The sequence below is a fragment of the Microtus oregoni genome, unplaced genomic scaffold, assembly GCF_018167655.1.
Source record: "Microtus oregoni isolate MIOR12 unplaced genomic scaffold, Mior012 000026F_ref0000081, whole genome shotgun sequence".
NCBI lineage: Eukaryota > Metazoa > Chordata > Mammalia > Rodentia > Cricetidae > Microtus > Microtus oregoni.
Window position 1 is genome coordinate 6,775,316 of NW_024543085.1, and position 27,947 is coordinate 6,803,262.

Below are 27,947 nucleotides of genomic sequence, written 5' to 3' on the forward strand. Positions count from 1 at the left end.
CAGCAGAGAACCCGTTCCTCTATCAGCTGCCCTCCTCTATAACACAGAGATGGCAGCAGAGAACCCGTTCCTCTATCAGCTGCCCTCCTCTATAACACAGAGATGGCAGCAGAGAACCCGTTCCTCTATCAGCTGCCCTCCTCTCTAACACAGAGATGGCAGCAGAGAACCCATTCCTCTATCAGCTGCCCTCCTCTATAACACAGAGATGGCAGCAGAGAACCCATTCCTCTATCTGCTGCCTTCCTCTATAACACAGAGATGGCAGCAGAGGACCCGTTCCTCTATCAGCTGCCCTCCTCTCAATGTTGTCAGGTAGGCTTGGAAAATTACAGTTGAGTTGGAGTATAGAGAAATTGGTTGGAACAATTAAAGTGAAATTATACAACCATGAAAATTACAGCTTTTTGCCAGTTTATGGTTTGCAATGATATAAATGAGGTTGATATATAATTTGTATATGTGAATACTACCACCTTTCTTAAATTTTTTTTCTTTTCGTATTAGCATCTACCTCCTTTCTTAAAAACAACCCCTTTCTTATTAGCATCCTATAGACATTCATGCACAAAGAACTTAGGGTTTTCCACTTTGTAATTTCAGAATAAAATAATGTGCTGTTATCAATGCAGAAGAAAAGCTTCCAAACAAATTTCTGATGGAATAAAGTCTGCCTGCCTTCACACTTGGATAACTGACCTTTTGAAATGTAAGAATTTAACTTCTAACACATTTAGCTCTCCTCTGAGCTCTGGAAAGCAGACTACTGATGAAAACTAAAAAAGGAGACTAAACTTAAAGTATAAGATGAAAATTGACACCCAAGGTAAAGCAGAAGCAGGGAGTTCAGAGGTGGAGCTGAAATGTCTTTGTTTGGCAGGCCCGGCTACTTCCATTATATTAAGCCACAGGGTGTAAGGTTTTAGAAGGAAATTTCTGGAAACTGTAATTTCCTGTGGTTGTAAGAATGGATTCTGCAGTGTTGCTATTTAGAGGCAAAAACTCACTATGCTTATCAGCAACTGGGACAAAATAGCAGAGAACTATGTGGATGGAATCATGTAGAAGATCAGAGATGTCGGTAGAATGCACGCCAGAGATGGAGTATTGGGATCTGTCCTGCCCCAACAGACAGAAGAGTAAAGCAACTGATGTCTAGTCCTGAACTCCGGAGACAGCAAATGATATGACCCTAACCAACAATGGGGACCCATGAGTAATAACGGAAAAGGCCAAAAAGATGTGGGCTCTGGCGGCAGACACCTTTAATTTTAGTACTTGTCCCCAAGCATTGGCGGACAGATCTCTGTGAATTCAGGCCATCTACAGCTGCATAGTGAGACTCTATCTGGGCTATCTTGATCTTGCTAAAATGTGAGCTCCAGGAAAAGGACAACGAACAATTAGATGACAGGTGACAAAGGCTGATGTCCAGCTCCGTCGCTCAATGGGTAGCTACTTACTATGGGTTTCTTTACCTCATACCTGACGCTGATAACGTAGTTAAGAAACTAAGATTAGATAGCTCATGGGCCAAAGGTGAAAACTTACTTCTATTATTCTGCTAAAGCAGTTTAGCAATAACGTAACTCCCAGCGGCATATTTCTGCACCGATAGATCAGTGCCTTGCTCGACCCTCATCAGAAAAGCTTCTTTTTGTTGGAGGTGGAAATTAACACAGAGACCCACAACAGAACAATGGGCAGAGAGTGAGAGACTTTGAGGCACTTGCACAGATGGGATGTGTTTATGTCTTCTATGTGGAAGAGGAGGCAGGAGGATTGTCGGAACTGGAGGTGATGGCCATTCCAAGGAAAGAGCATCGTCCAGGGACAACAGGGCTGATGCACATGTGAACACATAGACTCCACAGCAGCATGCCTGAGACCCGCACAAGTTCACAACAGCAAATCCCAGTCTGGAGAAGGGGAGTGGGCACAAAGATTCTCATCAAGAAGCTATTTATAATGAATACTTGCTTGGAAAAGGGAAATCAGTTTTTTTCAATGGAGTGACACTGAGATGTCAATCACACCCAGGCAGACCCCCACCCCAGGAACAGTTGGCTAACAAAATGTATCTCATTTTTTTTTTTTTTTGTGTGTGTGTGTGTATGCTTTTTGTTTTTGGGTTTTTTTTTTTTTTTGGAATTTTTTTATCTGATTGGTTTTTGTATGTTCGTATTTTCATTTGTTTTGAGGGATAAAGAGTGAAATAGAACATGTGGGGAGGATATGGAAGGAATCAGGGAAGGGGAAAGAATATGATCAAAATTTATTGTATAAAAATTTAAATAAGAAATAGAATAGCAAATTAAGAAAACAAAGAATTCAATCCCATAGTATTACTGACCACACTTGAGGTTGCTATATTAGCCATTTTAAGAATGGAATCTTTTCCTGGTAGCAGAAGTCCTGTAGGAGAGAGCTGAGAGACTCCACAGTGAGTTAGTTCCTAGTGGCCATCAGCCTGAAGGTTAGTCCCATGCCTGGTCTTCCTTCTTCTTACAGCACTCAGAGACTTCTTGGGAGCTCACTTAGATCTTGGCATTAACCTGACATTTGTGGCCAAGCATCACTAGTGACACAAACACTGAGCCATGTACCAGCGTGCACCTCTGCATCTAGAGCCTCCCCCCCCCCCCCATTTGCTTCCTAAAACAAACAGTCTGTTTCTCAGGTGGCTGCTAGGCAAAGTCTCCAGGTAGTTCGCTCCCATTTCTAGAGAAGGCTATATTTAAGCCATGTAAAAGACTTGAGTGGACAGGGCTATTTTTAGATGGCGTCTCATTTCATGAAGGAAATTATGTCAGGGTTTTAGTGGCAAAATCAGACCCTTCACCCTCAAGTCTGTTTTACAAAGAGAGGCAGTGCCTGCTTTACCCAATATTGAAGAACTTTAAGATCCTGGAAGGAAATAATAAACCCAGTCTCTTCACTTAAAAATAATTCTTAAAGAAATGGAACCCACACTTTGCCTCTTGAACACATTCATTATTTGACTTCATGTGTTTGTGTATTTATTTTAGCTTAGGTCTGTTTTGGTGTCATCAATGCTTCTTCCTGGGGGCGGGGACCTTTTCTTAGTCATTGACTCCAATTTTGTTGAACTAGTGAGCAATTTAGATTTGGGCATTTATTTAGCTTAATTTTGCTCTTTTAAAAGAGAGTGTTGAGAAGAATGTCAAGGCAACTCACAGTAGCTCATTTCTCCACTCCCCTAAAGGTTGCTATTTTTAAATCAACAGTGTTTTTTTAATTGCAGCAGCTTTCTGAGGCTATTAGGCTACTATTCAATTAGGTACTGCTTCTGTGTATACAATGGCACCCAGAAGCTTTAAAGTGTGCATGCAGCTTCCGAAATGTTCCATTTGCTACCAGGGAGTAGCTTAGTTTGGAAAAGCACGAGGGGAATAGAAAGGAGAAAATAGGAACTGTTTCTTATCCCTGCAGTTAGAAAGGAAAGGCAGTGAAAGCAATGGGAACAGACACACATTGCATGCTGTATCAATCAGGTTTGACCTCCACACGAGTGACTTGAAGTGTTCAGTATACTTTTATCCCCATTTAGCTGATGAGAAAGCTGAGGTTTAGAAAGTGTTGTGGTTAGGATATGACCTATCTGTCTCAGGCTCATGTGTGGAACACTTGGTCTCCAAATGGCATTACTTTTTCTGAAGGTTCTGGAAATTGTGGTGGTCCTAGAGGCAGGTTCCTAAGGTACACGGGGTCAAACAATTCTGGATTGAATTGTCTGTATCTATGAGCTAAACCATATCATTCATTCTTTAAGTTATTTATGTCTGATATATTGTCAAAGAGACACAGAAAGTAATTAATACAGAGGGGAAATAATTGACAATGAGACATAGAGCCAGGACTTTTACTTAATTTGATTATACAATTTCAATCACCCTTCAACATCTCAGTTGAGGAATATGAATCTACACTAAACGTGCTACGTAGTTTTCTGCTATAACTTTTGTTAATCTGGGCTGGAATAGTTCTGTATCTGTCATCTTTTAAATTTTTATCATGATGTAAGATTCAGATTAAATCTCATCTCCCTCAAGACCTTTCATCCCTTTCTAATCAGACCATTGTTTTTTAATCTTATAAACCTCTATATCAGCAGTTCACAACCTATGTGTTGCGACTCCTTTGGAAGTGGAAGGAGCCCTTCACAGGGATCACGTGTCAGATATCTTGCATATCTGATATTTACATTATGATTAATAACATCAACACAATTACAGTTATAAAGTAGCAAAAAAATAATTTTATGCTGGGAGATCACCACAACATGAGGAACTTTATTAAAGGGTCATAGCATTAGGAAGGTTTAGAAACCACAACTTTATATGACCTTAAATCCCCTATAATTTTTTAACATTTTCAGAGTTACCTTGTGTTAGAATTACACGTATTGTAGATATATAGACTATTAGCTTTTAGCTTGCACAGGATTTATCTTCCCTCGTTCCTAGAATTATATCTTGAACATAGTAGATACTTTGTTATGGGTGATTTGAAAGTTTGCTAAAGAAATACGTATATTTTAAGAGATTGTTTCTTTTTTTAATTTGCTAGTTTTGGTAACTCGACTGAAAAATGGATAAGGGAAATGTGGTCTATTTACACAATGAAGTACTACACAGCAGAAAAAAATAATGACATCTTGAAATTTGCAGGCAAATAGATGGAGCTAGAAAACATATTTTTGAGTGAGGAAACCCAGACCCAGAGCTGGTTTTGTTTTAACAACTGCTTTTCCTTTTGTTTTAAGAGAAGATGGCTACTGCCCTTTTGTTATTACCTTGGTTATCAGCATTCACTCTGTACAGACCCCTGGTCACCTTCCTTCTAATTACTGGATATATCTTGAAGTTCAGAATCTGAAGGAAAAGTTAGATCATCCTAAGCAAGTGCCACCTAAATATACAGGGGGTGCTAGGATGAATGACAAAGGCAGAGGCATTTAAGCAAAGACTTAAGGGATGGAGTAGGGGAAAGCACATAGTTAACAGATGAGACATGCTGTGTCACTATCTATTCCAAAGCTACTGAATAGACAACTCCTTTTTGTGGTCTGCTCTTTACCCTTTATGCATGATAAGCTGTGTCAGTACAGCATGAATATAGTCAAGGCAGCCCCATTACTTCAATTTTATTAAGGTACCTACTGGTTCTCCTAGTGGTAAGTCTTCCCTTTCATAAGCATGCTAAACTTCAATGTTATACATTTGGTTCACGGTATAGGTTCCTACAGAACAGTGATGTTTATCACTTATCGAGCCTTCCATGTCAGATAGCATGCGTGCCACTCTATGTTATTTCTTTTTTTTTCTTTTTCTTTTTTTTTTTTTTTTTTTCGAGACAGGGTTTCTCTGTGGCTTTGGAGACTGTCCTGGAACTAGCTCTGTAGACCAGGCTGGTCTCGAACTCACAGAGATCCGCCTGCCTCTGCCTGCTGAGTGCTGGGATTAAAGGCGTGAGCCACCACAGCTCGGCTATGTTATTTCTTTTAACTGTGTAAAACAGAGGCCTCTACATTTTCTGTAGGGATGGAATCCATGTAATAAATATTTTGTGGTTGGTAGTGCATAAGATCTGTATTCTAAACACCCAACTTTCCTGTTAAGTAGAAAGATAGTTGAGTATATAGAAGATGGATAAGGCAATGATCTGGTAAAACTTAGTTAACTTAATTTTGGATATTATGAAATTTAAAGAAAACTGATCATATAGAAACACAAAGACCATCATAGCTTAACAGGCTATTCAAAGACAAGCATCATGTGTAATTTTGCTAATGAACTAGAGCTTGCTAGGCTCTGCTTTTCTCACTGTCCCCATTTCACTGAAGAGAAAATAGGTCAATCCAAACAAAGGTATTAGAGATTGCAAGATCCATTTTGTAAGCTCAAAGGTCTCCTGCTATTAACAATTACATTGGATCCCCAGAATAAATTCTTAGTTTGATTATTAATTAATTGAATGATTTTATATGTGCACACACATCTTGAGATTAGAGACTGAAGTTGGATGGTTTCTTCAATCTTCCCCTCCACCTTATATTTTGAGGCCAGTGAGATCAGTCTCTCACTGAAACTGGACCTCTCCTATTCAGCTTGGTTGGCTGGCCTGAGAGTTTCTGGGATTTACATGTCTCCATCTTTCCAGCCCAAGGTGTTTTAGGCAGGTGCTGGGGATCTGAATTCAAGGTTTCATTCTTATATGACAAACACTAAGCCCACTGGGCCATCTCCCCAGAATCAGTCCTACTTGATTTTATATGAAAAGCTTGGTTACCTTCTAGAATGCCTGCTTCTTAAGGGAAGAGGTTCTTTCTTCTCTTTGGCTTCTTTCCCTCCTTAGGCACAGTGGACATGGAGAATGTACATCTTACTTGGATGTCCTTCAGATAATCTGAATGTGACTCTGAACTGTAGATATTTTGTAATACATAGAAATCATATTTATATTGTAAACTGAATTTGGTCACCTCAAATGCAGCCCTGAGGACTGATTAGAAAGATGATTAAAATTCGAGGTGCGGCTTTCATATTTGTAGAATTAGTGTCATATTATTCGTTTTCACATGCAAATCTTGGAAAACACAAAAATCGATTTTCCTTCTTTTGTCGAATGAATTACTCTCTGGTCCTCTAAACCATGGGGGATTCTTTAATTTCTTATTTTGAAATTGTGTTTGTGGAGTCAATTAAAGCTGAATGTAAGAACTGTTAAATTTCATTTTTAAAAGAGTGAATGAGTCAGTCTGGTCTACAGAGCAAGTTCCAGGATAGCCAGAGCGGCAACACAGAGAAACCCTGTCTCAAAAGACCAAAACCAAAACCAAACCAAACAAAACAAAAAGAGTGAATGGCAATTATAATCATTAAGGAATATGTAGGTAGAGATTTTATCATATTGTCCTGTTGTCCCTCACTCTCCTATTTTGTTTCCTTCTCTGGCTACCATAAATAAAGTTAAATTTCAGATGTGACCAAGTTGTCCCAGGATTGTGTTAATACATAGACAATGGTCATTTAACCAGTGTAAGCTTGGTTTGCTTTGTCAGATGTTTTTCATACTAGGAATACCTAAAACATAATTCCAAGGGTTGGAAAAAGTGTATTTAAGGTATATATAACCATATGCAAGAATATAAATCTTTTCTAAATTAATTACAATTCAGCTAAAGATAAAAGCTTTAAGTGCAAACTTTAAAATGTGGAGTGGGTATAACTGATTCAAAATTCTAAATTAGAAGACAAACAAAAACTAAACACTATTGATTAAGGTATTTCCTTCACATTTCCCATGAAAGCTGGACATCTATTGACCATCTCTCTTGAAAGGCCTCTGCTTTATAGGACTACCCAGTCTATTCCTCATAGGTGTGAATGAATTATTACTTATATAAATTTGAGAAAAAGCAGCTTCTGAGACAAGCACACACACCTTGGGACTTTGGAAATAAATCTCATTTGCAATGTAGTATTTTTCAGGAAGACAAAATGCTCTGACTTTGACTCTGGTTGGGAACTCAAAAGAGCTGTTTGGAAGTTGCACTCGTTTGAGATCTGTAGAGTACATTATTTTTGACAATGATGAGTGTTATGCCCAGATCTCAGAGTCCCCCCAAACCAACTAAGAGACCGAGTCCTGTATGTAAAAGCAAAGAGCCTTTATTCTTACATGAGTTTGTGAACTTAGACTCTCCATGTGTCCTACATATTAGAGTGATCTGAGAGCCTCAAGCTCTGTTGGGTTGGGTTTCTGTAGTAGCAATGGTGGGGTGAGGAATTTCTGAGGTTCAAGAGCCCTGATTGGCTGACATTTGTCTAGGGGTGTCCTGGTGAAAAGTGATGGGTGCGTGCTGGCAGGTGATCCTGTCTACAATGGTAGTGGTAATATTTGTAATTAATATTAAACCCCAAAGTGGATATTCAGGAACTGGAGAGTGAGAGAGATACCTCCAGTTACAACTTTACTTTGCCTGTTTGAGGGACAAGATTGTAACAAAAACAGACTTAGTGAATCGCACAGGCCTTAGTAGCTGCTTGCTCCCAAATGACAGCAAGGCATGACGGCAAGAAACATGACATGTTTTTGACCTTATATGAAATTTTCTAAAGAGAGTGTGTGTGTGGCAAGATCCCTTTCCTTAGAAGCTGACTTAACATTGCCTTGGTTCAGTGAAGAATTGTACCCTATAGAGACCTGCTTTACTCAAAGAAAACCATATTTCTAACTGACAATTTGAAATTTAAATAGATTATTCCATTGTGGAAAGGCAGCCTTTTCAGTATTTTATCTTCCTCTAGCATAAACTTTTTACCCTGGCTTCAGGTCGGGTATGTATGTTTATTAATTATCAAAGCAGGAAACATAAAGCTACAAAGATGTTTACATCCAGGTAAGACTCGAGAGCTGTAGAACCTGGTTAAGGCCTCTGTAGATGACAAAACAGAAGGCATTATTAGATAGAACATCTCAGCTATTAGGGTGGATTATCTGGCTCTGGGTTTTAGTTGCGATATCCTTGAGACATTTTTAGAAGAAAGACTTTTATCTATATTTTTTAAAGTGACTACCTATTTTAGACAGATATTTTGGCCCATGCCTATAATCTACTGGGGACTGAGAATCACCATGAATTTGATGACTGTGAGTTCCATGCTCACCAGAGCTATAGAGTAAGACCTTGTCTAAAAAGAAACAACGAACAAACATTAAGGTTTTTTTTTTTTTATCATATGAAGATGAAGTGCCACTAACTAACACAGGCAGTTTAATTTAAACGTTCAAGATTATTTCATTTTAAGTGAACATCATATCAGAATATGGGAAATACATGCAATAAATATTCACTAAAGAAGTAAGACATTGAATTTTAGTACTTCAAAAGTGAATATTCAAATTACAGTTGTGGTGGTTTGGATGAGAATGGCCCCCATACGCTCATATATTTGAATGATCAGTCATTAGGAAATAGTTCTATATGACAAGGATTAGGAGGTGTGGCCTTGTTAGAGGAAATGGGCTTCGAGGTCTCAAAAGCCCACATCAGGCCCTTTGTCTCACTCTATTTCTGTGTTTGTGGGTTAGTATGTAGACCTGTCAGCCACTTGAGCAACACGTCTGGATGTATGCCATCATGGTCCCTACCAAGATGATAGTGGACTAACCTGTGAAACTGTAAGCAAGGTCACTATTAAATTCTTTCCTTTGTAAGAATTACCTTCTTTATAAGAATTATAAGCATGGTGTCTCTTCACAGCAATAGAAGATTGACTAATACACAGGTTGGTACCTGAAGTATGGTATTGCTGTGATAGGCCTGACCATGTTTCTCTTTGGAAGAACATGGAAGATGTTGAGATTTTGGACTGGGATATTGACTGAATGCTTTAAGCATGGTTTAGTGGATCATTCTAACAGGAGCATGGAATATAGTGCTGAGGTAGATTTGAACTGTGGGCCCAACACAAGTTTCAGAGGGGAAGAATATTAGTAAGTGGCCTAGAGATAATTCTTGTTACATTAAAAAAAAAAACTGCCTAAAGCTAAAGAGTTTCTATTGATCATGGTTTATGGTTATTAGTATCATTCTCATGCAGATCTATAATAAAAGGGGCATTCTAGATAAAGATAAGTACAATACATGCAGTCTGAGGAGAGAAGGAGTGCTGGCAAGTATAAAGTAGCAAAGCCCAAATTGCTTAAGAGATAAAAAGTTTAAAGACACGCTATACAGAATAAAGGAGTTATGACCTCAGGCCAAGACATCACCAGTTTAAGCTTTCTACTTGTGAAAAGGAATTAAAGTAGAATTTAACCAGTTAAGGAGACCATCAACAAAAGAAAGGGGATGTATGAGGGGACCAAGGTCAACCCTACTCAAGCTGTAGAATTTAGCAACTTCAACAGTGGTCTGGCTTTAAAGTCAAGGCTACCAGAAAGGGTTGGGGAATCGTGCATCTATAGCTAAGGAAAGCTGCTGAAGCCAGGGGTTGTTCAGGGGTGTCCCTGCATGTAGGCCTGGAGAGGCCATTGCATGAAGCTGTGAAGGTGAAACATGGATTGTGTTGGAGACCCCAGCATATTGGAGATGCCAAAGTCATGGCATATTTGCCAAGAAGAGCTGTGGATCAAGTGTAGAACCAGCCAAAGAAGTGTGTTGCAGTCAATAAAGGTGGACGGAGCTGGAGTTCTAAAGAATGCCTTGATATCAGGCATGGAGAGGCAGAATTTGATGTTTGCCCTGCTAGGTGTCAGTCTTGCTTTGTTGTAGTATTTCTTCACTATGCTTCTTCATCTACCTTTGGGAAGGTAATGCATATTCTGGGCTACTGAATGTTGGAAGTATGTGATCTTTTTAAAATTTATTATTTATTTTTTATGATTTTTTCCAGGGGCTTACAGTTAAGAGATTGCCTTGAATCTCAGAAAAGCTTTGAACTTTGGCCTTTTAAGTGATGTTGAAACTGTAGTAGAATATGGTGACTAGTCTTTTGAAGTTGAACTGAATGAATTTTTGCATCAAGATATGGCTACATGCTTATGGGGAGCAGGGAGTGCACTATGGTGGTTTTTTTTTTTAAATAAGAATAGACTTCATCATATCTTTGAATGCTTAGTCATCACAGAATGGCACTATTTGAAAAGAATTATGAGGTGTGGTTGTTGGAGGAAGCATGTGAATAGGGGTGGGTTTGAGGTTTCAAAAGTCCATGCCAAGCCCAGTGTCTGACTCTCAGGGACTATGGATCAGTATATAGAACTCTCAGCTTCTCCTCTAGAACCATGTCTGCTTGCATGCTACCGTGTGATAGCATGGACTAACCTGTGGAACTGTAAGCAAGCCCACAAAAACTGTAATCAAGCCCACACATAAATGCTTTTTTTCATAAGTGCTGCCTTGGTCATGTTCTATTGCTCTTCATAGCAATAGAACAATATTGACTAAGAAAATAATTCATTACTAACTTAAAAAGTTTATGTTAAAGCCACGTATACCACAATTTGAAAAAGTGAAAAATGACAGCCATCTAGAAATGATTTTATAAATTGTTTAAAAATATATAATACACATGAAGGTAATAATTTAATCTGCATTATATAACTGTATTTAACACTGTAGAAATGAATTATTGAGTGTGTATATGGTATCAGCTCACTCCAGTAGGCATTTTTTTTGCGAAGCCTTTGATAAGTTCTATGTCTAATGCTGTGGTAACACAGCTCAGAGAACACAGAATTGAGTTTATGTTATCTTGTGATTTTGAGGTGGGGGCAATCTTCCCTTTAAATTGTTGACATTTGATGCTCTACTCAAAAGATTATTGAACAGAGATCATTACTCTGCAGCATTTTGAGCGACCCCGTGCCCATTTGTGACTCCATATTACTCTGTTCTCCATTCCTGTGGTTGTTCTGAGGACTGACAAGTAACAACTTCTATAATTTTTTTAAGTTTTACAGATGAGATGATTTATGAATGTAATGTATTTCCTGACACACATTGCTATTTAAATCATAGTATATATGTTTGATATCTGTTGAGTGCTTGTCACAGAGAAGACAAATGTTCATGTTTTCACTGATACATTATGTATTTTTCTAGGTATATTGTGTCATTTCTTTCTTATACTGATATAAAATTAGATTGTGTTTCTCTGCTGTGATTGATCAGTGAAGTAAGGTTTGGAAGTTCATTGTGTTGTGTGAGTAAGTTCATTAGGTTGTTTGGATTTACCTAGAATGTTCTATTTAGAAGCACAAATACAAAAATAAAACTCTGAAAATGTTGAGTGTTCTTGAGACTCAAAGTTTGAAAAGAGGCAGAGTAGCATTCCTTTATGGAGGTAATGAAAATGTTTAGGTATTAGGGTCCTTGGAATAATGTTTATTGCTAAATAGCGCCAAAACTACTGAAGCGTTTCACCTGGAATATAACTTCTGTAAATGTTTCAGCCTGTAACTTCTTTCATTAAGTCAGCCTATATCCTCCATACTGGAGATTAAAGACAGATTTCACTGACTTTTCAGTCTGAAAAATAATGCCCTCTGAACATTGCTGTGTTAAAGTTTTACAAGAACCCTGTTTCATCATCCTCATTACAGTGTCTATATTGCCACAGTCGATATAGACTTGTTAACAGCTGAACACACTGTAACCCAGAGAGGTTGGGTAACTTGCCTAATTTCACACAACTTGTAAAGTTAGGTGTCAGGATTGAAAATTAGAGAACTCTGAAGTCTCTCCACCATATTTTAAAACAAATATTAATTATACAAAATTCTACTGTGTCATTCTCATGCAGCATCATAAACATACCTTGATGATATTCATCCGCTCTACTAGCCTGCCTTTCCCCCTTTTTCCTCATGTTCTGGTATATTTCTAGTAGTCCCTGTTTACCATCCTGGCTTTCATCTCTAAATTCTGTATATGAGAAAAAGCATTTGATATTTGTCTTTTGAGTCTGGCTTGTATTACTTAAATACCCATTTCTATCTCTCTTCTTGCAAATGACAATCTTTTTTCTTCTTTACGGCTGATAAAACTTCACTATGTATGTATGCCATCTTTCTTTACCCATTCATCAAGTGATGAGCACATAGGCTGACTCTGAAATTTAACTCTTGTGTGTAAACTGACTTTGATTTCTATGAATGTGTCTCTAGACGTCATGTAGTGAATCATACGGAAGCTCCAATCTTAGCCTTTTGAGGAACGTCCATAATGATGCTGTAGCATCTGAACTAATCTCCATTTCTTCCAAGAGGATGTCAGGGTCCCTTCTCCTGCACCCTCCATATTCATTAAAGTTTCCTGAGATTTGTTTGCTTGTTGATAGTTACTCTGACTGAAGTGATATGAGTCAGAACGCAGTCTTGGCTTGAATTATTTTTTGAAAACTAAGAACGTTGAACACTTTCTCATGTATTTATTGGCCATTAGAACTTCTTATTTGAAGTGTGTTCAGTTCTTTTCTCTTTTATTGATTGAATTATTTTATTCTTTTGATAATACTTTACCTTTTATTTTTGAATTATTTTATTTTTATTATATCATTTTAAAATAATTCTTAGAAAATTCCTTCACACATGCAATATTTTTGATCATTGTTGAGGTTTTAAATATACATAAACATCACTCTCCTTCTGGTTGAATAGCTGGTAAAGATATCCTATTGATAGACTGTGTTATTATACTACTGGTTGTTTCTTTTGGTATCAAAGACCGTGTTCACCATCACTGCTTTACTTTAGCAGAAGGTCTTGGAGAACTTATCTTCTACTATGAGAGGATGGGGAGGCACGGTTTTAGTATGGTAGAATAAGTGCAATCCAAGAACTATGCTCAACATAGAATAATACTACAGAAAAGGAAATTTCCATATTTTGTACTGGTAAGCTCAGAGGAGGTGTTCATTGGAGATAAAAGAAGAGAATTTCTAGGTGAGCAGAACTGAGTTGCTTAGTTATGGCCCAGGGAAGAACATAGCAAATCCAGGTGACTGGCACTTCTGCAGAGCTTCTTCAGCTACACGTTAACTCCATGCTAATAGATTTGGAGTGAGGTAGCAGTGAGTGGGATGTCCAGGAGATTAGGATGGGAATACTGACACCAGTCAAGAGACATAGGTCGTCTTTCCTAAATTTATTGGATTTAACCATTTTTAATAAGCTATATCGCTTTGTTAAACACATACACAGTGGGTAGAAATGACGGAAGCGAGATCAACTAGGTTGCTTATGCCAGAGTTTAAGAAAGGACAATGCTTGGTGTGTTTCAAGGGAAATGAAGGAGACAGAAGAGTACCTACATCTGGAAGCAAAGTTGCATGAGTGGGCTTGAAAAAGATGATGAATTTGAGTAATGTTATAAAATTAATGAATGAATTACTTTTATTATTATTATTATTTTATATGCATTTTGTTCAGCATTTACTTGTCAATTCAATTATACAGTTATTTTAAATATTGGTTCTAAATGCTCTATTTCTTGGTAAAAGACACTCAGGGAAACCAGTGCTTAAAACCAAGCAGGCAATAATCTATTTGCTCATTCACTCCTCAGAGTTGTCAAAAGATCTAGAACACTGAGTAAACGTCTGTAGCTCTACTCAAACTTTCAAGTCTGGGAGAAAGTGTCTGTGGTGGGAGGGTTAGCTTTGTATTCATCAACATAACTAACTACTCTTAGGGACAGTCATGCTTTAACTGCAGTAAGTGCTAATTATACGGAGAACTGTTCCAACACTTCTTCACTTTGATATGACCAATTGAAATTCCCTGTTAGACAGAAAGTAGTACTACCACCTTGGTCTTTGTGGATCCATGCAAGTCTGAATTCTTTTGCCCGGGAGAGTGGTCCTATTGTTTGCATACAGCCAATTAGCTGAGGTATTATGAGAACATCCAGTTCACCAACAGGAAGAGAATGGCTTTGCATGACTGTTAGGCAGCTTTCTTGTGTGATACCCCCCACCCCCGCCCTGTGATGGAGATAAAAGCGTTTGGATTTGGGTCCTTCCTATGCTATCTATATAGAGCATATGCCATTCTCTCCATCTTTATTGCTATTCATATTGAGGTCAATTATAAGCTGCTGTTTAATGTCACCATGAAATTGTTCAATTATTTTCTCTCAGCATCTAAGCATCTATCCTCAAAGGGATTTAGGCAGAGTGGTATGGATGCTGAGGAAGTCTTAGGAAACCACCGGCTCTAGGTGGCTTTAATTTTGTGTTTCATCCTTTCTCAACTATGAAATTAAAAGTACTTCATAAGTCAGTAAGGAATAGCTTGATGTGCTATCATCTTTTTGAGTAAGATTGGTGGAAATGGACATTGTTCTCTTCATGGTGATGGAGTAGCAATTGAAAAGAAGCTGTTATCCTTGACACTTTTTCCTTATCATTCATAACTAAACGTTTCCAGAGTAACAAGTGTTTGTGTTTGGTTACATCTAGGTAGAAAATCATTAGGGAGAGTTTTCTTTTTCTATTTTAGTGTTGGAATGAAAGATTATGGTTACAGAAAAATACCTGTTTTGAAAGGAATCATAAGTGTCTTCACATTATTACATTATTAGTGTTTACTTGTTTGTAGTTTGCCTATAAAGTATCCAGAGTCGCTGCTGCCACTGTGATTTGCTGAAAGATGCACAAAAAAACATTTCTATAAACACCACAGATTGGTTCATTGGTCCTTACCTAGAAATATCTCCTCTTCTAATTATTTTCCCTACAGCCAATTTTTTTTTGCACTTAATGTTCAGATTCTTTTTTTTCTTTTTCCATTCATAAAATTTACACTTCCTGCCCTCCTCCCATTCCCCTCCCACTCAAGCTCTCCCTCCCCCTCCCTCCTTAAGAGAGGGCAGGGAATCCTGCCCTGTGGGAAGTCCAAGCCCCCCACCCCCATCCAGTCCTAGGAAGCTTTGCATCCAAATAGACAAATAGACTAGAGTCCCAAAAAGCCAGTACAGGCAGTAGAAACAAGTCCCAGTGCCTTTAACAATGGCTTCTCAGTCGGGCTCCCTTTTCAGCCACATTCAGAGAGTCCGGTTTGATCACATGTTCATTCAGTCCCAGTCCAGCTGGATTTGGTGAGCTCCCATTAGAACAAGCACACTGTCTCAGTGGGTAGACCACCACCTCGCAATCCAGACTTCCTTGCTCATCTTCTCCCTCCTTCTGCTCTTCAACTGGACCTTGGGGGTTCAGTCCATTGCTCTGATGAGGGACTTTATCTCTATCTTCATCCATTGCTGGACAAAGACTCTATGGTGATATTCGAGATAATCATCAGTGTGATAGTGGGGTAAGGCCAGTTCAGGCACCCGATACTCTGGTACCCAAGGACCTAGCTGGGGACATCTCCGTGGACACCTGGGATCCCCTCTAGACCCAAATCTCTTGCCAACCCTAAAATGGCTCTTTTAATGTAGATTTCTTCTTCCCTGTTCCTATATCTGTCCTTCCTCCATCTCCACCCTTCCCCAAGCACTCTCCAGTCTTTCCCTTTTTTCTTCTCTCTCCCTATATCCCCTTCCCCCCCCCCACCACCCCCATGCTCTCAACTTTTGCCTGGCAATCTTGTTTGCTTCCAATTTCCAAGAGGATCTATATATGGTTTTTTGGGGGTTGACCTTGTTATTTGGCTTCTCTAGGCTTGTCAACTATAGGCTTAATGTCCTTTGTTTATGGATAGAGTCCACTAATGAGTGAGTACATTCCTTATTCATCTTTTTGGGTCTGGGTTATCTCACTCAGGATAGTGTTTTCTATTGCCATCCATTTGCATGCAAAATTCAAGATGTCATTGTTTTTTTACTGCTGTGTAGTACTCTAATGTGTATATATTCCACACTTTCTTCATCTATTCTTCCATTGAGGGGCATCTAGGTTGTTTCCAGATCTGGCAATTACAAATAATGCTGCTATGAACACATTTGAATAAATACTTTTTTAGTATGATTGGGCATTTTTGGGTATATTCCCAAGAGTGGTATTGCTGGATCCTGAGGTAGATTGATTCGTAATTTCCTGAGAAACCACCACACTGATTTCCAAAGTGGTTGCACAAATTTGCATTCCCACCAGCAATGGATGAGTGTTCCTGTTGCTCAACATCCTCTCCAGCATAAGCTATCATTGGTGTTTTTTATTTTAGCCGTTCTGACAGGTGTAAGATGGTATCTCAAAGTTGTTTTGATTTGCATTTCCCTGATCGCTAAGGAGGTTGAACATGAACTTAAATGTCTTTTGGCCATTCGAATTTTGTCTGCTGAGAATTCTCTTTTCAGTTCAATACCCCATTTTTTAATTGGGTTAATTAGAATTTTCATGTCCAGTTTCTTGAGTTCTTTATATATTTGGAGATCAGACCTTTGTCTGATGCGGGGTTGGTGAAGATTTTCTCCCATTCAGTAGGATGCCTTTTTGTCTTAATGACAGTGTCCTTTGCTTTACAGAAGCTTCTAAGTTTTACAAAGACATTCCACTAGAATCAGGAACAAGACAAAGCTGTCCACTTTCACCATATCTCTTCAACATAGTGCTTGAAGTTCTAGCAATAGCAATAAGACAACATAAGGAGATCAAGGGGATTCGAATAGGAAAGGAAAAAGTCAAACTTTCGTTATTTGTAGATGATATGATTGTGTATATCAGTGACCCCAAAAACCCTACCAAAGAACTCTTACAACTCATAAACACCTTCAGTGATGTGGCAGGATACAAGATCAACTCCAAAAAAATCAGTAGCCCTTCTATACACAAAGGATAGAGAAGCAGAGAGATAGAAATCAGAGAAACTTCACCTTTCACGATAGCCACAAATATCATAAAGTATCTTGGGCTTACACTAACTAAGGAAGTGAAAGATCTATTTGACGAGAACTTTAAGGTTTTGAAGAAAGAAGTTGAAGAGGACACCAGAAAATGGAAGGATCTCCCATGCTCTTTGATGGGTAGGATCAACATAGTAAAAATGGCAGTTCTACCAAAGGCAATCCATAAATTCAATGCAATCCCTAGCAAAATCCCAAGAAAATTCTTCACAGACCTCGAGAGAACAATAATCAACTTTATATGGAAAACCCAAGATAGCCCAAACAATCATATACAATAAAGGAACTTCTGGAGACATTACCATCCCTGATTTCAAACTCTATTACAGAGCTACAGTAATGAAAACAGCTTGGTTTTGGCATAAAAACAGAGACCTTGATGAATGGAATCGAATCAAAGACCCAGATATTAACCCACAAACCTATGAACACTTGATTTTTGACAAGGGAGCTAAAAGTGTATAATGGAAGAAAGAAAGCATCTTCAACAAATGGTGCTGGCATAACTGGATGTCAACCTGTAGAAGCATGGAAATAGATCCATATTTATCACCATGCACAAAACTCAAGTCTAAATGGATTAAAGACCTCAATATAAATCCGACTACACTGAACCTGATAGAAAAGAAAGTGGGACATAGACTGCAACACATGAGCACAGCACCCACTTCTTACATATAACCCCAGTAGCACAAATGTGTTGAACCTGCCAAGGAAATTCTTTGAGGGAGGTTGTAATAGATGGAGACATCAGACACACAGACACGGGACCCCAAGTCAAGGCACAGTGAACTAAGTCTTAGAAGAGAAACAACCATAAGTTTGTGTGAGAATAGGCAATGGGACAGATCTCTTCAGTAGGTCGTGAGGTATTTGTGGTGAGGATAGGAAGGATATTTATAGTCAGCATGGCATTGGCTGAGCATTCAGGTTGAGTGATGCCAGAGGATGCAACTATATCATTGAACTGTGTGACTCATCTTACTATTCTCTGTCACCATGTTTTCTGAGACCTTCAGTTTCCTTCCTTGTCTTGATCTTCTTACTTCCTTCCTGTATTATACTTAAAAAAAATCTCTTTCTGTATCTAGTTATCATAGTAAATTTTATTATTTACAGTTTCCGTTTTGGCCTCCCAGATTAATAAGAATAATAGAGTTCCATTGTTGTCAAATTGAGGCAGAAGTTCTCAGCATAAGATCTGTTTACTGATTCACCTCTCTCTACTCCGACTCAGGGTTACCTGTTTATCTTTATGCCTTTGTTGTATTCATCTCTACAGCACTAAATTCATTCACTTGCATCTGTGCTGTATTTAGCTATAAAGAACAGGTTTATTCTTTGAGGACCATGGCAGAATGGGTGGGCCAGGTAGAAGCTACCATGACAGAGTGTTATTTTAAGAAAACATATTTATGTCTATTTGTTTTCATATTATTGCCATGTGATAAGATTTTATTTTTTGAGAGAGAAAGGATTGGATCATCTTAATTATCAAGTAGAATTTTCAGTTTTCAGGATTATTCATGTATCTTTTCACTATATGACATAGAATAGGGTAATTTTGAACGATTATCTTAACAGTGAGAGGACATGGGATCGACTGACTGAGAAATACTCAGATAATTTTAGTAAGGATGAGTAGCCATGGTAAGAGGCAATCTCCAATATTTGAAGGTCCCTTTCTAAGGTATATAATACATATTTCCTATTCGCTTACATAACACTGATATGTTCTTCAAGCAGGAAATTGGATTCACTTATTCATTCACTAAATAATTATTCAAAAGGCTTACTGCAAGGGAAATATTTACTTGGATGTCTGCTTGATTTCACTTTACTTTTTTTTCCTCTTCTTGATTCTTGTAATAGATACTGAAAAACTCATGCCAGCAAGAGAGAGAAGCCACATTAAAAAACAAAACAAAACAAAACAATTTAGAAGCCCGAAATCCAGCTCAGTGGGTTTTTAAGGCTCAGTTTATATCCTCCTAGCACACGCTTCAGCTAATTCAGTGCCTGACCTACTTGGCTCTTTGTGGTGTTGGCTCTTCTTTCTGATCTATTTAGACTTGGTTAGTGGCTCTAGATTGTATGCCTACGCCACTAGCTAGACAGACTTCCAAGCAGCAGAACCGTGAGCCGCCAATCTTCTGGAAGGCATGCCTTGAGAACTGTGCTGCTGGAGCAGGAGGAGCTGCTTAACTCTGTGTGCCCAGGGTGGGCACAGTTATCCAGGCTCAGTTATCTATAGGAAGTTTGTGGGCTATGTGGTGTGAACCATTATTTGTATCCGTTATTATTATTATTATTATTTTTTGCTTTCATCGAGCCTTCTCTCTTCCCTACTGTTCATGTTTGGGCTGTGGTTTGAGAGACATATTTAAACAGACACCATTGATTTCAACATAGTCTGCAAATATTCTTTTTATAAAGGAAAAGTGTATAACTATGTCAATTCTGACTTCAGTTAGGATTATTGTCTTCCTTACTGAAACTTATGAAATTAGTCATGGTCATATCATACCCTCTGAATATTTTTCGGAAATCCCATTTCAGGGGCTAGAGCACTCAGCTGGTAAGGGCACTTGTTGTTTTCGGAAAAGATTCAGATTCAGTTCCCAGCACCTATCTGGAGACTTAAAACTATCTGTGACTCCAGTTTCAAGGGACCTGGTACTTTCTTTCTACCTCCATGGGCACCAAGCATATGTGTGATGTACATACATTCATGCAGACAAAACATCCATACACATGAAATAAATAAATAAATCTTTAAAAAATTATTCAAAATGTATTTTTTTTAAGTAGATAAAACTTTATCTGCTTTGGTGTTAAGTTCCGGGGTACTCAAAGGCACCAAAGCTACAGAGAAACCCTGTCTCGAAAAACCAAAAAAAAAAAAAAAAAAAAAAAAAAAAGTTCCAGGGTAATCAAGACTAAGGAGATGTGAGTTAGAATTGATTTTTCCGCCAAATCACCCTTGATGCATCAAAGAAAACCTATTGGGTCAAACAATGTCTCTAATTTGGTGTTTGCAGGAATTTTCCTGGGCTTCGTTCTGCATTACTGCTGCTTCAGATTAGCTCTGGCCAGTTTCTCACTTCCCCACGGAGGTCAAGTGTCTGATCCCTTTTCTTATCAGTGTTAGGACTCAACTGTCTTTTTTTTTTTTTTTTTTTTTTTTATTAAGGATGGGTATGGAGTACCTAACAAGGACTTATAGTCACTTTGCAGTACATCGTATCAGGGAATTTGTCTGTCCTTTTGCCTGTTTCTCACTGTCCTCTTCTGTGATGGGAAACACCTTGACTTCCCAGATACAACTGAATCCCCTTCCTGTAACACCCAGTCACAATGCTATTCTAGGAGCAGACTGCAGGTTCTTTGGGAAAATGCCATCATCATTTGCTGGCTGCTGGAAATATTTGGCTTTTAATCAATATCTGTAAGTGTCCTGACTAAAGGCCAGTGGCCACATTTGGCTTTAATCAATACCGAAAGTTAAATACTTATATGGCTTTAGAGGTTTTTTGCCTCTAGCCCCCACATTTAGGATGGAGCTAGCTGTTGCATTCGGTATTGTTGGTGGTGTTTTACAGATCAGAATCTTATGATACTTAAATTCTGAATTTTATGTAGTAAGAAATGATCTGTTCTGTAGACAGATGGTCTCATCTGATCCCACTGGACTGGTTTCTCCCCACCCACCAAGTCCTACTCGCTAGTTCCTTCAGCTGCTTATGAAATAACCACTCTGAGGCTTATTATCAGTTACAATTGTTTGGCCAGGGTGTTGGGCTTCTTGCTGGCTAACTCTAACTATTAAATTAACCCATTTCTATTAATCTGTGTATTGCCTCAAGGCTATGGCTAACTGGTGTGCTCTGTTACTACATCAGCAGCTACTTCGCTTCTCTTTGACTCTCCCTATGCTCTCTCTGTCTCTGTTTGGATTTCCCACCTGGCATTACTCTACTAAACCTTTGGCTGAAACAGCTTTATTCATCAACTGATGAAAACAACATATACACAGATGGATCGTCATCTCTCCATTTCTGTCTAAATAAAAAGAAGGGTTTAGCTGTAGCATATAGTAAAGTTAAATATAACAAAACAATTGTTATAGAAAGTACTCTTGAAACTTAATCATTGTTTGAGTTTTTTATAGGATACCATAGATATACTGCCACCCCCATGACAACTAGAAGTAATTCTAGAAAATGATGCTCCCCCAACAGATTTTGTCTTCTCAGGGTTATGGATAATAGTCATCTGTTAGGGGTGGATTATAAATTGTATAGGGTTAGAGGTAAAATGTGAAGTAGGATGAGGAATCTCTTTTTTGGAAAAGAAAAGGGGGATGAATCGGATGGGATAATAGGCAGATTACTGTATACATTTGTAAGCTATTAGTTAAAGAAAATTTACATTGGTATAGATTCTTGTATATTGGTACATTTGTAAAATTATCTTTGTATTCCTGTCTAAGATAATTTGTATATTGATATAAATTCAAATTATATTTGTTATATTGAGTAAGCATCTATTTCTTTTTACAATATTTGTACAAAAACATAAAGTTATTTTGTCATATTCTGTGTATGTATGTTTCTACCTTTGCTTAAGACATTTTGTATATTGATGCATTTTTAGGATTTTTTTTATCGTATTGCTTTATATATGTCTATCTCTGATCAAGATATATATATATCTTTATATATATATATCTTTATATATATATAAAACTCAAGGTTATTTTCCTCATTTCTACAATTCACTTAAAGATTGTCTATTTTTTATGATGTAAAGCTTTAGTCTTTAAGTTATATAGACATTAAGAATTACAGGTTAATATTCACACATGTTTGTCATGTTTTTAGTTATGTTAGTCAGGTTCTCTAAATGTATAGAGATGTATTCTTCATAGATAGGTAATCTGCAAATACTTCAAAGAATGTTAAAATATGCCATTTAAATAATTCAGTAGTCTGTTGATATGAGGCACAATTGCTTCTGGCAGCATCAAGCCATTCCTGAGAGAATGTTGGACACTGAAGACAGTTCTCTTGGAGTTTGTCTTCTTGGAAAAACTGACCTTTGGGTAAAGGACTGCTCTTGCCTTGCCTACTGACAACATGTATGCTGTCTGAACTAGACAAGCAGGATATAAGCAAAAGTGATTGCAAACCTTGCCAAGACAAGGTAGGAAAGTCAAGTTTTCCTGCTTTTGAAAATGGTTGTCAGATACTTTAGGCCTTAGCCGAAGTTGGTTGCCCCAGTGCTACAAAAGAGACTTGGGTGATTTATTTCAGGTAGCCAGCTGTCTCTGTCATTTCTTGCTCCTTTTGGAATTTACTTGCTTGTCTCTCCAGCTTATTCAGGTATTATTTATTTCCTTCTCAAGTCTTTGATGGGGTTAAGACTAGCTGGTCATAGCTACTTTCCTCTCATAACTTAGCTAAGACATTTTTAGTATAAAACTTAGACTCTTCAGAATAGGACAATTATTGAAATAATTACTGTTATTTTCTAATTACCTTAGACTGGACATTTGGTATGTGTTTCTTGCTTGATGTTGTTCGTGTTGGTTGTAGTTCTATTTCTGTGTGTGCTTTTTCTTTCTCCTGGACAATAATTGATATTTGTTCGCATTTTATTTAGTTTTGTATTAGGTTTAGAACCCTCTTGTTTAGGCAAAAGGGAATTTTGTTTTGGGAGTTCTTTCAGCCAATAGCCTTTCGGGTATTGGCCCATTAGGGTGTGGTCTGAGGCACTAAGACATAAGTGCAGATGAGAAGTGTGCCTGTTCTCTTGGGTAGTTGTTGGAGTTCTCTTGGCAGCTTCCAGGACCCACAGAGCAGAAAACTGCAGTGGCTCTCTACCCTTACTGTGAGTTTCTCCCCAAATAAATACTTGTTATCTTTTATTCTTGGCTCTGGTGGATTTCCTTAATTACATCTACACCATTCAACTGTTACTAACACTTTTAAAAGATTTTATTTATTCTTGTTTTATGTCTGTGAGAGTTTTGTCTGGTGCCCACCATGGCCAGAAGAAGGTATCAGATAATCTGATGTGCAGTTATGGAAGGTTGTGAATTACTATGTGGGTGCTCGGAATAAAATCTGGGTCCTCTACAAAAGAACATCTCTTAATTATTTAGCCATCTCTCCAGCACCATAAGCACTTTTAAAAATATCTGCTGATTTAAGATTCATGTAGTCATATTTCCTGGTCATTTAACCCCAGGTTATTTTCTATAATATTCTTGAGAACCTGCGGTTAACACTGAACTGGACTTTTGGAAGAGGAGAAGTAGAGGATAAAGTGTAATTAGAAAACGGACTAAATGGGTTTTGGTTGTATTTTCTCTGCAGCTGTAGTGGTCCTGCACTTGTACTGTAATATTTCTCATTTTCATTACACTATTAATACAGCTTTGCTCTCAAAGAGACTTTTGGTTGAAACTGAATTGAGCAAAAGAAATTTTTAATTGAACTATTTTGAAAATAAAAAATTCACTAATTTCAGACCTCACATTCATATCTTTTCATTGCAATTTAGAATATCTAATGTATTACCACATAATATTTACACTGTATTTATAATTTCATTTACATTGGAAACTTTTATTTATTAATTGTTATATGTAGGCTTTAGTATGGCTGCAAATTCCTAGTGGTACTAGTATAGTCAAACATCAGTCTTTTGATTTGAGAATATAAATTGCTGCCAACCATGTGCCTGAAAAAATGTTGACATTCTAATGGGCAGTATATCTCCTTAAATAAACATGATCCACTTACTCACCTCATAAAAGGGATTCAGAGAGTATTGCCACATAGTTTACGGAATAGAAATGTACTTGTTAATTTTTGTCAATTTAGATAGTTGTCAAGACATTACAACTTCACATACCACCACTCCTCAGTGGTGAATTACGTACCGTATGTTCTTTACTTTTGAAGCTTTGGTGTTAAGTGTTAAGACAACATCAAATCAATTCACCGAGATTCATTCTTAATCACTATATTCCTAATAGGAAATCTTAAGGAAGGGCTTCTCTTTGGCGAGAGGGAATGAAAGGTGATATAAAAATGCATTATTGTGGGGTGGCTTCTGTGTAATTTTGGATCACTGGAATGCCAGTTGGGGAATGGCAAAGGCTAATGCTCAACAGATGGCAGAGTCCTAAATCCTATAATAATAGATGCGGTTACTCTCATTACTGCCATTTGATGGCACACACAATAGTGTGAAAAGGCTTGAACTGGGTAATCATAGTCAATACACTCAAAGGGTCCAGATGCATTTCAAACAATCAGAGCAGTGATGGATATTCAGGCTGAATGCCATTTCTGTACATATTCTAGGTACATTTATTGCTAGGGATTAGAAGCAACATTGCTTGTCACAGAGAGGAGCACCACGTCCTCTTATAATAACAAGCAACAAAAATTGACATCTTTTGTAACACAGACAGATTATTCCACATCCTTTATGATTGGGTGTCATTACCGTGCATATAAATGTAGTTTGCAGATGTTCAACATCAGAGATCAAAATACCAATTTTGCCTACAAAGGAATTGCAATAGATCTCGAAACCTAAGCACTTCTGAAAATAGATAAGTTAAATCTTTAAGAGTGGGGACAGTAAAAATCAAATGCTATCAGAAAGAGCCAGCATCAAAAGGCATCAAAAGGCTTGTGTGGCTTTCCAGAAGACCTTGCTATTGCTATTTTCAGCTTTGTTAAAATACAATTCTTGGTCTTAATTTCCAGAACCAGAAAACAAGATGGAAAAAAAAATGGAGGCTGTTTTTTTTTTCCTGAAAGACAGAATCTGTCATTCTAGAGAATTAATTAGATCACATTTGAATATTCATAATTTGTCCTGTGTCTAATATGTAAAAATAGTACTTGGTGATTACAGCAGGGGGAGGTGGGTGGGTAACAATGACCTACAATGACACTATTAAACATGGTATAATAGACAAATTTCCCTTTTGATTTGATGAATAATTTAATAATAGTCACACATATATGTATATATATATATATATTTGTTGCTCTACTTAGTGTAGTAATGGTGTATGCAAGATGAAAAAAGGAATTTTTATTTTGTGGCACCTTATAAAATACCTAAGAATAAAAAACCATTATGGTTCATGGAAAACACTTTCCCCTGTCCCAGCCAAGCAACCTCAAACCACAAACAGCATCAACCAAAGGAAAGAAACTCAAGTCACTTATTTTAACAGTCCTGTGTCTGCTTGGAAGGCATGGCTAACAATGTGGATATATTTTGCATTTGCCTCTGGGGATTTACCACTCAATATTAAAGCACTTCCCACTGTGACATTTTTTAAACCGTCTCTTTCCTCTGCTGAGCTAACAACATAATGGGGATCAAGAAAGCAGTCTGGAACAAATACAGCATAAAATTCCTGCCAGGCTTTGGCAGCAGAGACATGGTGTTCAGACCTCTTTGTGCAGTGGGTCAGGATATAGGAATGCTGTTCTCTGCCCTTTAAAAGCTTCTTAAATGAATTAGCTTGGCCATATTGTAAATTTGAAATATGTCCACAGGGTCTTTGGTTCAAATCTAAGTGTGTTTCTTTTAGGTCAATGATTATGTATGGAATAATGCATGTAAATCAAGAAATGATGATACCATTAAAACTACAAAAGAGGGGCTAGTCAGTGGGAAACTGCGATCCAATAATGAGGATGTGCAATTTCCTGGGACGTTGTAAAGGTTCATTCCTTTTCATCAGATTTATTTTTTCAATTTCAAGAAGTAGAACACTAAGTTTACTGACTATATTATTTTTTAATGTTTTTATTATAGATTCTGTTGATAAATTATTTTATTCTTAGTAAATTTCATAATGCAAATATTTATTTTACTAGGGACTGAATCTGACTTGTTTTGGGGTCTAAGAAATTTGAACACTTCGTAAAGCTATTAGAAATAACTCAAGGAACTTTGAAACTGAGCACTGAGAAATCACATCGGGACCTTTTAAATTGAATGAAAATAATTGGCCCATCTACAATTAATATAGTATTTATATGGATTATTGCTTAAATAGGTGCTTAAATTTTATATGCTCTGGATGATTTCAGCTTAAATTAGTTAAAAGCACAGTTTAATTAAGACTGATGAGATGCAGGAAGAATGCATTTGGCTTTATACTTTGTCTGAGCAGTGCCACTTCATACAGTGCTCATTTACCAGCGACAAATAAAGAAGTCAATAAATTCCTGTTCCCATCAACTAGACTAATGAACTTCATTAGTTGATCATGTTATCAGTATAATTACTACAGACCACATTTTGCCCTTGGTTATTAATGAAACAGACTTTTGCATTACAAAAGCATTGCCTGAGAGGAGAACTCAGTCCAGCTCTGGAAAAGAACTTTACTTCCTTTCTTTCCACACTCTCTGTTACACCTCTATAAAAAATACAGAAAATCCTATGTGTCCATTTGTGATGGTTCCCACACTGTTTCTTACATAGCTTTCTCCAAAGAGATCCTGACTCTTGGTATCCATAGATATGATTTGATTTGGAAGCACATTCTATTTTGAAATATAAGCTAAGATGAGGTTATGCTGGAGCAGGATAGGCCTGAACCTAAATGAGAATTTTTAGAATGTGTTCAAATAGACATAGGGAGAACGGCATGGGTTGGCCGGAGCAGAGGTGGGGGTGAAGCAGCTGTAAGGGCATGAACACCGAGGCTGGACTGTCAGTGCTCTTGGGGGTGGGACTGAACCCGGGCCAATTAAATAGATAAAAGACTGATAGCAGAAGGAAGAAAAGAGAGAAATACAAGCTTTAGTCAGTTCTAAGACCTGCTTCGACTATTTTCTTAACCTGAGTGGCTGTGTGGAAAACCCAGGATGGGGATGGGGATCTGGGCAATGACTGCCATTTTGAAGGTGGAATACTTACCATGATACAATTTTAGATTTTTTCCAAGTTTTTGAATCTATTTTCTATTAAATACAACACAATAGACTATCAATTTCTTATTTTTAGCTCTCTAAGAGAGAAATTCTTCCTATATTTTCTATGATACAGAAGAGCGTTTTGCTGTTAAAATAGTTGAGGACAATTACTTTTGCAATTTAGACATTCAGATTCCTTGGTGGAGACGGTATTACATTATTATAACTTTGTTTATTGATTTAGAGGTACTGCTAGCAGACATGGGAAGAGTTATAAACTTTTATTTTTTGACTTATTTGCTTGGTAGAATGAAAGTTATGAAGAATTCATACATTTTATTTTAAGTGGAAAGTTGCTAACAGAATTGACATTACATTATAATCTTTTTGAGACAACACTGGTTGCAATTTCACGTTGTTTAACAGCACCAAGAAAGAGAAATTTAATTAAACAAGGTAGGAACTTCCTTAGGAGAGCTGGGAAACTTTCACGGAGCCCAACTGTATCTTTCCTATGGAAATCCAAGCACGCTCCATGACATGACGCTGAATCAGCTGCAAATTTACATTTCCACATCATGTATAACGAGGCTGTCACAGCACTC

At 37.6% G+C, this 27,947-nt stretch overlaps 1 protein-coding gene across 2 annotated transcripts in view; it reads left to right on the forward strand.

The window, feature by feature from the left end:
• Nxph1 (neurexophilin 1) overlaps positions 1–27,947 on the forward strand; it is a 306,813-nt gene that overhangs the window by 156,814 nt on the left and 122,052 nt on the right. The window lies entirely within an intron of this gene.